At 35.1% G+C, this 12,245-nt stretch overlaps 2 protein-coding genes across 3 annotated transcripts in view; one reads left to right on the top strand and one right to left on the bottom strand.

Moving 5' to 3' along the window:
* The window catches only part of C2BH2orf88 (chromosome 2B C2orf88 homolog), a 328,152-nt gene that overhangs the window by 125,306 nt on the left and 190,601 nt on the right, over nt 1–12,245 (bottom strand). The gene's annotated exons all lie outside the window — the stretch shown is intronic.
* Nucleotides 1–12,245, top strand: part of MSTN (myostatin) — a 30,997-nt gene that overhangs the window by 12,030 nt on the left and 6,722 nt on the right. Inside the window, exon 2 of the mRNA XM_063790262.1 lies at nt 4,023–4,115. The gene's annotated coding sequence lies outside the window, so the exon portion shown is untranslated. The remainder of the gene's footprint in view (nt 1–4,022; nt 4,116–12,245) is intronic.

The raw sequence follows: 12,245 nt of genomic DNA, 5'->3' as shown, positions 1-12,245 counted from the left end.
ATTTCTGATAAATGTAAAATGATATAAATAATACCAACTACATTCTCTGATTACAACAGAAGTTAGAAACCAGTAACAAAAATATATCTGGAAAATACCTGAATATTTGGAAATTAATCATACTTCTAAATAAGTATGGTCAAAAAAATAATCACAAGAAAAATTACGAAATATTTTGTATTGTGTGTGACTTAGAAGTTTTCTTTGCCATGTTGGAATTTAAATTTTTTATCTAAATACATTTACCAAGCTATAGTAGAAAAGCTTGGTAAACACACCTAGCTAATTTTAAATTTCATCACGGCAAAGAACCTCAAACAGATTCTGGCACATTTACATGCTTAAGAATGTTTGACACCAACATTTACATCATAGTGTATGATACTCACATTTTCTTCTCATACTTTTCTGGTTTCATTTTGAGATTTAAATTTTGATAAATATAAAATTGTCCCTGCTTTCATGGAGCTTATGGTTTAGTGGTCAGGGATCCACATGGCTAGTTTTCTGTCCCAATACCATTTATTATATAGTCCATCTACTTAACGGCCTAACTTAAAATGACACTTTTATCTCTTCTGTAGTTTTCCTATATGATTTGATCTACTTTTGCACTCCTTTTCTCTTTTTTTTTTTTTTTTTGAGACAGAGTCTTTCTCTGTTGCCAGGCTGGAGTGCAGTGGCGTGATATCTCAGCTCACTGCAACTTCCAACTCCTGGGTTTAAGCGAATCTCCTGCTTCCGCCTCCTGAGCAGCTGGGACTAGAGGCACGCGCCACCACGCCCAGCTAATTTTTGTATTTTTAGTAGAGACGGGGTTTCACCATGTTGGCCAGGATGGTCTTGATCTCTTGACCTCATGGTCCACCCGCCTCAGCTTCCCAAAGTGCTGGGATTACAGGTGTGAAGCCACCGCACCTGGCCTTTTCTCTATTTTTAAATTCTTCTTTCAAAACTGTGCATTTTAAACTACTGCACCTTAAAATGTTTTCATATCCATTAGTGATATTCCCCTCTCATTTCTTTTCCTTATAAAAATTTACCTAGCTATTCTGAAATATTTATATTTAAAAATATATTGATGTTTGAATTGGAAAGTACGTTGCATTTATAAAATAAAGAGAAAGGCATTTTAAATTTGGTTTGGTTTATTTGGGATTAAGCTCTTAATACACAATGCCTGTGCTCCACACCAGACTAAATCTTTGGTGTTGGAGCCTAGATATTCTGCAATTTTTTTTTTTTTTTTTTTTTTTTTCCTGAGACGGAGTCTCACTCTGTCACCCAGGCTGAAGTGCAGTGGCACAATCTCGGCTCACTGTAACCTCTGCCTCCCAGGTTCAAGCGATTCAGCCTCCTGAGTAGCTGGGACTATAGGCACGTCTCACCATACCCGGCTAATTTTTGTATTTTTAGTAGAGATGGGGTTTCACCATGTTAGCCAGGCTGGTCTCAAACTCCTGACCTCAGGTGATCCATCACCTTGGCCTCCCAAAGTGCTGGGATTACAGGCGTGAGCCACCGCACCCGGCCGATATCTGCAGTTTTTTTTTTAACTAAGTGATTGCAATGTACAACCAGGGTAAAGAAACACTGGTCCTATAATATAAAGAAAATATTAAATCTCAAATAATAAATGGAAAGACACACCCTTTTCTTGAATAGGAGGACTCAGTATTGTATGGTAGCTAAAATGTTTCTCTGGGCTTCATACAGGCCTTCAAATTTATTTCTATATTTATTTTTATTAATTATTTTAATTCTAGAAGGGTGGCTTTTACAGTATTAATATTTTGATTGCGACCCACAGTAAATAACACAACTTCAAAAGGAGACCTGGTATATACACTGATAAAAAAGTTTCCCATAATTCTATTTGCCCTTTACTCTGAGCATGCACTCTATCCTATTCTTACTCTATTTTGTAAAAAATGCTTATATCTAAACACTATTTTGAAAAATACTGTTCTACATTACCTGTCCATTGAGGATTTGGAAGAATCATCTATAGACTGGCACTTTTCAGAGTATTCCACTTTCTTCCTGGTTGTGTTTTTTTCTGGAAAATCTATATATGTTCATTTCATACAGGTCTTCCAGGTCTTCAAATTTATTTCCATAATACTTTTGCAGTATACTCTTTTAATTCTCTGTCTGTAAACCATTTATCTTTCTCCCTCTGAATTTACAGTATTTGTGCATTCTTTGTATTGATAAATTAAGCTAGTGTGTTTTTTCTCTTTAAAAAAGTTATAAATTTATATTATCAATTCGATTACTTTGCTGTTTCTGACTCAATTTATGATTTTATCTTTTTAGTTTTGTTTTAGCTTTCACTTTAATTTGTAGCCTATTTTATGGTTCATTTTCTAACTTTTTAAGTTAAAGAGTGTGTGATTTTCATACTTTCTTGTTTAGCAATACATATTTGAAGCTATGAATATCTGCTAAACACAGCAGTTTTTTCCTATAAGTTTTGGTATGTAACGTTTTAGCTGTTATTTTGTACACATTCTGTGATAACACTTGTTTCCTCTTTGTACCAAAAGTTGTTTTAAACAATTTTTATATTTCCAAGTAGAAGAAGAGATGTTGATTGTTTATTTTGACTATTCATTTTTGTTTAATTACACTGTGATCAGAGAATATGGTCTGGATTATTTCTAATTTGGGACATTTATTACAATATTTGTCAATTTAGTAAATGTTTCATGGGCTTTAAAAAATAAGATTGATTTTTCATTGTCAGGATATAGCGTTCACTACAAATTTTTTTCATCAACCTCATTGACTTAATTGTTCAAATACTTTATATCCTTACTAATTTTCAACTGTTTGATCCATGAAGTGAATTAAAGTCTGCTACTACTATTATTTTTTTTATTTCAACTTTTATTTTAGATTCGGGGGTGCAGGTTTGTTACCTGGGTATATTGTGTGATGCTGAGGTTTTGGGGTATGATTGGTCCCATCACCCAGGTAGTGAGCTTAGTACCCTACAGTTAGTTTTTCAACCCTTGTTTCTCTTCCCCCAGCTTCCTCCCTCCAGTACTCCCCAGTGTCTATTTTGCTATCTTTATGCTCATGACTACCCAACGTTTAGCTGTCACTTATAAGTAAGAACATGCAGTATTTGTTTTTCTGTACTTGCATTAATTAGCTTAGGATAATGGCCTCCAGCTGCATCCATGTTGCTGCAAAGAACATGATTTCGTTCTTTTTTATGGCTGCATTGCTACTACTGCTTTGTTTCTTACCCTTTCTCCTTGCAGTTCTGCAGTTTTTCTTTGTGTATTTTTATTAAATCGTTCCATGCTTTAAGATTTATGAAAGGTATATCTTCTCTGTGGAGTGTTTCCTCTACCATCATAAAATTTCCTTGTCTTGTTTTTACTTTCTGTCTTAAATTCAAACCTGTGACTAATATCATGACTCCAGTTTTTTTTTGTTAGCATTTGTCTGGTATATCTTTTCTGACTTTTTTCTTTCTAGTTTCTTAATCATTTTGTTCTACATCTCCATCTTGTGTACATTATAAACCCATCGTTCACTTTATAAAAGTTTAATTTAGAAATTTTTAATTTTACAAAGATTTATAATACAAATTAATATTAATGATATCAATATTGTTAGATATTACTGGTATTATTATTGACACATTTTCATATTTAATATTTATGAAGCACACAATTCATTGTTGTATGAACATCATATTTAACATGACATTTTCACTGTTGTGTGAACATCATAGAATGTACTTACACAAACCCAGATGGTATAATCTACTGCATAGTTAGGCTGCATAGTATAGCCTATTGCTCCTTGGCTACAAACCACTACTGCATGTTACTGTACTATATTATACCACAGGCAATAGTAACACAATGGCATTTGTATATCTAAACATATAATATAGAAAAGGTACAGTAAAAAATATGGTATAAAAGATAAAAAACGAATAGCTAGAACTACAAGTGTGTGGCACTACAACAAGCTAAATTTTTCACTTTTATTTTTTGTAGAGATGGGGTCTCATTATACTGCCCAAACTGGTCTTGAACTCCTGGCCTCAAGCAATCCTCCTGCCTCGGTCTCTCAAAGCACTGGGATTACAGGTGTGAGCCACCATGTCCAGCCTACTTTCTTTATATCCTTGTTTTATAAGCTTTTTAAAAAAGGTTTTTAAATGTTTTTGTTAAAAACTAAGACACAAACACACACACTAGCCTAGGCCCACACTCAGTTGGGATCATCAAGACATCACTAAGCCGTAGTAATGTTTCAGCTCCGTTATAATCTTCTGGGACCCCCCTCATCTATGTGGTCTGCTGAGATTGTTACGCAGTGCATGAGTGTACATTCAATGCTTACCCGCAACCAAATAGTGGGTGTTCATAAGTATTTGATGAAAATCTAAGTAAAGGGTCCTTACTATACCATACTTTATCAAGTATTTGAATTTTACCAGTTCTTCCCATCAGATTTCTCCTCTGAGTTTGAATGGAGATTTTTAAAAAATATATTAGATTTCCAGAAAAATTTGTATTACTGGGGACTTAAATTCATGTGTCATCTAAAAATATCCAATATTTAACACAGATTTTGGGTCTTAATCATAGTAATGTCTTACTTACATATTTTATTCAGCCAGATTCTGCAGGTTACCAAAAAAAAGGGGGGGGGGGAGAGAGAGAGGGAAAATATATCACACTGAACTCACTGAACTCAAGGTTTAAACTGAAGTTCTTATGACCTTAGAAAAATTGACAGCAGAAGTAATGTAGTTCTTAGAGTTCCCAGCAGGGGCCAGAATGTTCATGCTAAATCTAATTAAATGAAAGGTTTTTTTTTTTTTTAAAACTATAAGTCAAGGTTGTACCTAGTTCTGAACTAATTAGAAATTCAAAGATATAACTCCTTGTAACTCTCTGTGATTAAAATAACTAGAAACTACTGACTTTTTAATGTTAAATTTCAAGAATATAGATATATAATTTAAAATATTGAAATTTGAGTTAAGTAATGATGTTATATAACAAAACACTGACCCCAATACCTGAGCAAATGGGCGTCAAAAGTACATTTAGTCAGTAGACATTAAAACTCCTATACTAATTGCCAAAAACAGCTCATTGAATCTTTCAGTTGCCAAGCCAGAACCATGGATAGGGTCCAAGAACAAAGGGCACCACTGTGGCACTGACCCAGGAAATTGAGCACTGACCTAATTTGTTCATTTTAGAACATTAAAAAAATTCTTAATTCAACATAAAGAAGTTAAAGAAGTACTTGGTGCTTCAAAAGTATTTCACTGTAAATTGCCTTTGCAAATTAAATAAACTGTTCTTCATTTAATTCTAATTTAAATCATATAACCTCTCTGGGCCTCACTTTCTCCACCTCTCTATGAATAGAGTGGATAGAATAACCTTAAAATCCTATAGCCCTAAAGTTTTTTATTTCCCTTAGGCAAAAACAGCATCATCTTTTTCTGTCTCCAATTCCTGGCATAGTACCTATCATAAACCAGGTGCACAATAAGGGTTTAATGAACAAATACATGTATAAATGAACAGATGAATATATTTAAAAAAGACTTCCTTCTAAGAATTTACAAAAGAATTTGGAAATGGAATGACTCTCTGAAAGCCAGTCCTCTGTGAATTATGAAAAACTACGCTTTAGGCAATTCCAAGGAAATAAAACATGAGACTCCAAGAAAGAACTAAATTTTTCTAAGGCTATTACTACCTTCAAACCACCAATGGAGTAAAGAGAGTTAAGATTTCTAAAAATGGTTTTACGACTATACATTTAAAAATCTAAATCAAAAAAATTATTATTTTTAGATTTAATTGTAAGATTTTTCTCTTGGGGAGTGGTTGGTTACTAGAAACATTAACTTAAAAATTTTTTTAAACTAAAGACAAATTATTTGCCAATTCAATCTATATTGTCAGCTGTTCTGGAAACCTGTGTTTGTTCTAAAGTAAGTGAAAACATCATGCAGAAAACTGGTCATCAAATATAATGAAAATAAATTTATTATTATGCTCAGTTCATACTTCTCCCTACTGGGAGATTGATCTGTCTTTGCCTTGCTCACACACACACACACACACACACACACACACACATGCATGCACACACACACCCCTTTTGAGACTTCTTTTCTACCCTCTGGCTACCTTTGAGACTCATTAAACTTAATATGAACCTATGTTGAGGAAGGGATCTAGTCACCTTAAGTAGTGGTGTCATAGCCAGCATGGCAACTCCCTAGTATGGTCCCTGTTAAGAGCCACACGATGTGAGAAGCCATAGATCTAGGAAGCCCAGATCATTAAATGCAAAAGCTGCACTGGGATACTCAAAGTGCTCAGTGCTCCACTGGAGAACTACTGCAGTGTCAAGAACACAGGGACCTGTGATACTAATCTCTCCTGCCAGTTTCAGGAAGAGGGGAGTCAACAGAAATGCTATGAACTACAGCCAGAACAAACTAAAAACACTTTCACTTAGAAAGTCTATAAATACACTAACTACACCTTGCTGAGAAATTGAAAAGTTGGAGTTTCTGGTATTTAAGGAGTTGTTTGTTCATTTAGTGGTTTAATTATTTAAAAAACACTGTTCTGGCCAGGTGCAGTGGCTCACGTCTGTAATCCCAGCACTTTGGGAAGCTGAAGTGGGCGGATGGATGACTTGAGGCCAGGAGTTCGAAACCAGCCTGGCCAACATGGCAAAACCCCGTCTCTACTAAAGATACAAAAAATTAGCCAGGCATGGTGGCACACACCTGTAATCCCAGCTACTCAGGAGGCTGAAGCAGGAGAATCGCTTGAACCCGGGAGGCAGAGGTTTCAGTGAGCCGAGATCCTGCTACTGTACTGCAGCCTGGGTGACAGAGTGAGACTCCATCTCAACAATCAAAGAAAAACACTGTTCTCCCCGTCTAACTATGTGCCAGGTACTAGACCAAGAGCTGAAAAGACAAAAAAGAACAAAATATTCCCTGCCTTCAAATAGCTCATAGTCTATTTGGGGGATGGAAGGGTAGGGATTAGAGGACAAGTAAGGAAACATTAAAACACAAACATATAAGAATTGTAATAATCAAGGAGGGGACAATCTATACAATTTTAACAGCAAGTCTTTGAGTCTAGTTTGTTTTTTTAGAGAGGGTCTCGCTCTGTCTCACGCCACCGCACCCAGCTAATTTCTGTATTTTTAGCAGAAATGGTGTTTCACCATGTTGGCCAAGCTGGTCTCGAACTTCTGACCTCAAATGATCCAATCTGCCTCAGCCTCCCAAAGTGCTGTGATACAGGCATGAGCCACCGTGCCTGGCCCCTAGTATCTTTTTTTCAATAGAAAAAATGAGGAAGCCAAATTATAACTTCATTTTTATTTTCTATGATAAAATTTAAGCCTATAATAAATACACTAGAGCTCCCATTTTGGGAAGGAGGGAGAGGAGAAATTGCATTTTGAAGTTTTCCTGAATTAATTCTACTCTTAAAGGACAATGGATTGCAGCAATTTTATTAACTAGGACATTATTATGAGGATTGCCATAGTATGAATACAGTCACCTCAAGACCTTCTGAAGACCATCTACAAGAAATCCCTTAAGACTACTAATTTCAGTCTATACCCTAGAACTGACAAATATTTTGCAAATGACCTCTAGATTGCCTGCAAGTCTGTAGTTGGTGATTACAATAATATTTACATTTCTGCTTTTTGTAATAATTATGTACTATTAAATAAACAATGTTTTAAAATTACCATGTTTGATGTCTCATTAAAAGCAACGCTACAGGTATTGGGAGGAGGAGACTGCAAGTTAAAGGGGGAAGTATTCAATTGAAGTAGTGTAAAAAGTACTACTTTGGGCATATGGTTCTCCAAGTGCGGTCTGGGGATCACTGGGGTGCTTCCCAAGTCTCTTCCAGAGAGTCTATGAAATAAAAACTGTTTTCATAATAATACTAAGATGTTTTTTGCCTTTCTCACACTCATTCTTTCTTATGTGTACGATAGTTTTCCAGAGGCCCCATAATGTATGAAGACATCATGACTCTGTCAGCAAATAAAATGCATGCTTGAATATGCCTGCACATGACAATTTGTTTTAATATATATGTGTTAAATATTAATGATATAACTGACACAAAAAAAGATTTGGAGGATTCTAAATAGTTTTTGAGAGTATAAACAAATCCTGAGACCCAAAATTTTGAGAATCACTGCTTTAGGGGATAAACCTCATGGAAAGGGCACACCTAATCAAATTTATTCATATTTCATGTGAAGAAACTAGTCCATAGGTTTCCTGAAGACAGTGATTGTGTCTGTCTGGCTCGCTGTTTTATCCTCAGAATCTAGCATAGTGCCAGGTACAAAATAGGCATTCAAATATTTCATAAACTAATACATGAATTCGCACATACATACATTTATAAATGAAGGGTTTGCTAACTGACTTATTCAAGGTTACATAAAACATCAACAGTAAAGCCAGAACTATATTTTGGGTCTCCTGCCTTCTATTCCCGTATTCATGCTACCTAGCTTAAGAATATTTTTGTTTTTGTTAATTTTTGTCTTCTAACTATCAAAAGCATGGGTAATCAGTTATCATCAATGTGGGATGATTATCTTCTCATGATGTTAAGTGAGTTGAGTACTATACGGATTTTTTTTCTGGCTCTAAGAATAATCAGCATAAAGTAATACCAAACAGCTGTAAACACAAGTTAATGACAAGAGGTATCAGATAAAACTTTCTGAGTTTTTGCCCAAAACTGTTGAATTTTTCATGATTCATTCTTGTGCTAATTCCTAATCTCATCCTCCTCCTTTTTTTGGCCATGATCATTAATCTTCCGGCAAGTCTTTACATTAGTACACTCAGTAGATCTCACACTGGAAAAATAAAACCGTAAATTTTTTTTGGAAAATATTGTTTATACCCTCAACATTGTTTTGAGACAACCAGTGAGTATTTGTAACAGAGATGAGAGAGTTTTGCTTGCCACCTTACTGACGGTTACAGAAAATGTGAGGCCCACAACAGTCTACCTAGTACAAAGACGAACCATACCAGTCTTGTGAGATACTGCCTTAACTACCTAAATTCTGACTCCTGTGAGAAGCTGCTTTTAGAGATGGCTAACTTAAGACAAAACCAACAAGCTGATAGACGCAGCTCTCCCAGTTAACTAGGAGGAATTCTTCTCTACCCACTCACCCTAATGATGCAGTACTGTCCTGTCTCCTTTGTGATAAGAACTGCCAGAACTGGGTCTCCAGCAGTCAGACTACATTGAAGTTTCCTATAGCTCGTGAGCCCTTCTATTCTGGGGCATCAGGAAGGTTGCAATCACTGCCACTGGAGAAGGAATAAAACTTACTTAAATTTCTTCAGTTCTTCTTCACCCATTCAATACTGTTCTCTAGAGAAGTTGATTAGATATAGTCAATTCTCCCTATTCATAGTAGTTATGTTCTATAAAGTCATTGCCAACACTGAGTTAGCAAATATTGAACTATTGTTCCCAGGGGAAAAACAGGGTTAGTTGAGCCTCTGGTCATAACATTTACATCACCCAATCAATATATAACCTTGTTTTATGTATGTTTTTATTTACAAATACATTATTTAATATATATTGTTCATTCATTAACACTGAACTCACGGCCAACAGCACCATAACTCAGGCCTGAATGATGCTTATCTAGCATATGCATTTTTTCATAAGAACTTTTTTCCCTTAGGCATATCACAGCCTTTTAAAATTGTGGTAAATATACACAACATTTAGCATCTTAACCATTTTTAGGTGTACAGTTCGGTGGCATTAAGCACATTCACACTGTTGTATAACCATCACCACCATTCATCTTCAGAAATTTTTCATCTTCCCAGACTGAAACTCTGTATCTATCACACAGTAACTACCCCTCAGTGCCTCACCCAGTCCCTGGCAACCACCATGCTACTTTCCATTGCAGCTTTCCTGTGATTAGGAACATAGGAACACCACGCAGCACGTCAGCACTATGCTTGGGGGCCATTTTTAAAAAGCAAAATCAATAAGAGGAGCAATAAAAAAAGAAGCACAAAATATGTGAAAACATGGCACTAAATAGATGGGAAAAAGGGAATTTGTTTATAGTATGAGAGCTGAAAAAATAAGGCGGAACCCTGCTTTGTTTGACCTCGTCTGGGAACCTGTGCGTCAGATAGGATTCAAATTTTTTGCTGCTCTGTGAATGCCCGCGAATGACTGAAAAATTCTAGGAATATTGAGTTTCATAGATAAATTTTAGCAAGTAGGCAAATTTGTGAATACAGAAATCATGAATAATAAGAATTGTCTGTTAGCGGGAATGACAACCTTTGTTCACTATTTTCCAGGTAATAAGAATAAAGAGCTGGAACATGTCTTGTAACCTGGCTGCCTTAGAAAATTTTACTTGCCTCACAGGCCTAGAAAGTAGGCTTTGTGACTGATAATTGGCAGCTATGACCTGAAGCAGTTCTAGTTCATGTGGAGCATAATTTTAAGCATAATCTCAAACCCTTCTGCATAAAACAAAGAGCAAGCACTCAAATGCCAGTTATCAATTACTTACTATATGACAGGTGCCATATTCAGCAATTTACATGCATTATTAAATTATATCCCCCCAAAACCCTATGAGGAAGCTAAAGTTTAGGGAAGTTAAGTATCTCATCCATTATCACATAGTTAGAAGTGGCAAAGTTGAGATTTGAACTCAGGTCTATCTGACTCCAGAGCCTGAGTTCTCAATTCAACTGCTATGCAATTCTAAGCATGTTTAAAAAAAAGTTTGACTTACTTGGAACTGTATAGATGCATGTGTTACAATGATCATAACATTTCAAAGATTTACACATTGAAAAATGAATTTACCAAACAAATAAAACCTTAGAAGCCAGATCTAATATTGTCCCATAACAAAGAGTATCTGAAATCCTCAGGGCATCTGGTTTGTGTCTGGTTTTCCTTAATCTTTAATGATGAGCAAATCCAATGCATTATGTAAGGCCATTTTTTTCTCAAGAGATGTAGATACCTCTTAAGAATTTGATGAAAATGCATTAACTTTTCAGGCTACTGAGTTGCATTTTAGTGCACCGAGGCAGTAAATTAGTGTACAGTGTGCAAAAATGGTAGTGACTTTAAAAATAAATATTTGATATGAGCCACTGTATTCTCTTGGAAAAAAAAAGTAATGGACTAAATCTCTTAGGAATCCTTAGCTTCCCAAAAAGGAGTAGGAAAAAGAAATCTCCTTTGGCCTGGAAATATCTTCTGTTTCTTGCTGGCTATGTTTGCTTAGCTCTTTAATAGTTCATTTGACTAGATCTTGTGGCTCCCAAAGCTAAGGTTGAACGTTTGATCCCTACAGAGGCCACTTAAATTTAGAGAACAAAAAGCTCTATTCTCTGCTCCCAGACTTTACCCCAAATCCCTGCCAGGTGTCTGCCCTCTGGTCAAAATGAGAAATTGGCAAAGGGGTGCAAACATATTGCAGTATTGGGAAACAACAAAAGGTCACCCCTTTATCATGATGCTCTTTCTCTTTTATGTGCTCATAATATTCTGATATAATTTATAGAGAATAGATACTGCACTTTTTACTCTCTGGATATTTACTGCTGGAAATCTGAGGCAAACTGTAATAAGCTCTGCCATGCCAGTTATAAAATTCATTATCTATGTTCAGAGATTTTTCTACTAGCTGACATTACCCTCTTGGTAATAAACAATGAAAAACACATCTTCTGAGTTATGTTAATCTGCATCTTTAGAATAGGAAATAATAGCACTCAGTCAAAAGTTCAGTATAATTTTCATATTAATAAAAGACATTAAACTATGTAAAAATAATTCCATGCACAATATATTATAATAACAATGACTTCCAATATTTACTAAGAATTTAGTCAGAAAACAAGTTTCTCAAATTACAGATGAAAATTCTCAACTAGTATCATCATCTTAACTTTTAATTCAGGTCTTCCTAATTTTTATTTTCCTAATTACTTGGCACTAAAAATAATTTAATACAACAAATAAAAATATTTTCTACTTCAAATACTTGCCTAAACAATATAAAATCATTTTAGTTTTTGAGGAAGTAATATTTCATATTTTAAATATGTAGTATAAATTAAAATTGACTTATTTAAATTACAATAAGAGTTG

The sequence above is a fragment of the Pan troglodytes genome, chromosome 13, assembly GCF_028858775.2.
Source record: "Pan troglodytes isolate AG18354 chromosome 13, NHGRI_mPanTro3-v2.0_pri, whole genome shotgun sequence".
Taxonomy (NCBI): domain Eukaryota; kingdom Metazoa; phylum Chordata; class Mammalia; order Primates; family Hominidae; genus Pan; species Pan troglodytes.
The sequence above is the reverse complement of the archived record's forward strand: the minus strand, read 5'-3'. Positions and strand labels throughout refer to the sequence as shown.